Below are 2,221 nucleotides of genomic sequence, written 5' to 3' on the forward strand. Positions count from 1 at the left end.
TTAGTTGGCCAATTAATTTCTTTCTAATTTTAGTAGAGACGGGGTCTTGCTCTTGCTCAGGCTGGTCTCGAACTCCTGAGCTCAAACGATCCTCCCGCCTCGGCCTCCCAGAGAGCTAGGATTACAGGCGTGAGCCACCGCGCCCGGCCCTTTAAAATTTTCAAGTTCCACTTTCTTCATCTATAAAATGGAAGTAGTAAGATTTATCACACAGAATTGTTATAAGGATTAAATGAGAATTAAATGCTTGGCCTATAGCAAATCCTCAATAAACGATATCTATTATTATTTCTGTCAACGTGTATCTTTGTCAATTGATAGTCTCATGTGGGAGTCTATGTGGGTCTTTTTCTCATCCATCTATTGGGATGGTGCAAATTTCTTATCTATTTGCAGATGCTTTCCATTTATTCAAGACATCGATACTCCATCATGTGTGTTGTAAACATCTTATTCTCTAGCAACTTTCCTAGCCTCTAATAAGCCTATTTTGTAGATATCATGTTTCCAGAAATAGAATCAAATGTAGAAACTAGTTCAGAGAAAAAGAAATGCATGTAAATTAATAAAGAAAAACTCTTTATAAATATCCAGTGGATCAGTGTTCCCTGAGAGTGAGAAGAGGCAATGAAGAGGAAAAAATGTAGAGTATGTTAATTGGATTCACCCTGTTCAACACTGTAAAAGTTAAGAGGAATGACTCTTTTTGGCTTAAAATGGATATACTCTCTGGCCTGGGGGTTGGAGGAGAAGAGTCAAGTGTGGTGGTTAAAAGAATGGGTGTAGAGTGTCTGGGTTTAAATTTCGACTTTATGACTAATGAGTTGAGAGATCTTGGGCAAACCACTTAACATTAGTGTGTTCAGCTTCTCACCTGCAACTTGGAATGGCAATAGATCAATACATGAGTTGGTGTCACGTAAGGAAGGCTACTGGGGACTCACGACCAGTGTAGTGGGTTGAATAGAGTCCCCTCCGCACCCCAAATTAATGTCTACCCGGAACCGCAGAATGTGACCTTATTTGGAATAAGAGTCTTTGCAGATATAATTAAGGCAGGGATCCAAATGAGACAATGCTAGATTGGGGTGGGCTCTAAATGCAATATGACTGAGTTCAGAAGAGGTAGAAAAAGAGAGGACCCATAGACACAGAGAAGGCAATGGGAAGACGGAGGCAGCATTTGGAGGGATGTGTCTACAAGTCTACGAATACCCAAGATTGCCAGCAACCACCGGAAGCTAGGAGAGAGGCACGGGGTGATTTCTCCCTCAGAGCCTCCAGATAGAACCAACCATGACGACACCTTGATTTTGGACTTCTAGCTCCCAGAATGAGAGAATAAATTTTTGTTATTTTAAGCCACCAAGTTTGTGGTGGTTTGTCATGGGGCGGCCCTGGGAACCCGAGAAGTCATTATCAGGAAGTCATTGTCTCCAGCATGGCCTAGGGTGAGCTAAGGGCCTGAACAGCTGAGAGCTTTGATAACAAGGGCTTTGATAACAAGGGCTTCAAGAGTTGAGGCGAGAGAAATCATCTCTGTGAACAGGAAAGTCCTCAAATAGGGAGTAGCTAAGTACGCTAAGAGCAGACTGAATTCGACAGGCAGAAATGGGGAGAGGAGGCTTGGGAGGGAAGGGTAATTCCAGGCAGAAGGAACTACAGAAAAAAAAGCAGCAGAGGTGGCAAAGCTCAAAATGTTCAGAGGATGTCAAGTGGCCCAGCTTAGCTGCAGTCTGCCTACTACGGAAAGCAGCCTGGAGAAGCAGGTTGCTGTTAGAAGGTCCCAGAAACAATGTGTGTGTATGTTAACATATTTGTATGCCACAGAAATTTTGGGCTGGTATCAAGATCCTCCAGCCTCGTATTGTTATTTTATATATAGAAAAGGAAATTAAAGGATCAATTTACTTTCCCCAAGTTCAGATAGCTAAGTCTGTAAACAAGCCAGGACAAAGGTCTGGATGTTTTTGTTTATTACTGAAGTCATCTTTGCAGTAAACCTTTCAGTCTTTTAAATACTCCTTCTCCTCTGGCCTAAGTTTTAAAAATTTTACTACTAAATATAAATGAACTGTTACTTTTTGAGCTCCAGTTATTTAGACTCAATATTAGCTACCTATCTGGTTATAGCTTAGACACACACACAATAAATCTTTTCATAAAAATTCTCAGCGGTGTTGCTGGGCTCCCTCCCAGCATTCCCTTCCTTCTTTCCTAA

Source organism: Propithecus coquereli, unplaced genomic scaffold, assembly GCF_000956105.1.
Source record: "Propithecus coquereli isolate 6110/MARCELLA unplaced genomic scaffold, Pcoq_1.0 Scaffold46, whole genome shotgun sequence".
Classification (NCBI taxonomy): domain Eukaryota; kingdom Metazoa; phylum Chordata; class Mammalia; order Primates; family Indriidae; genus Propithecus; species Propithecus coquereli.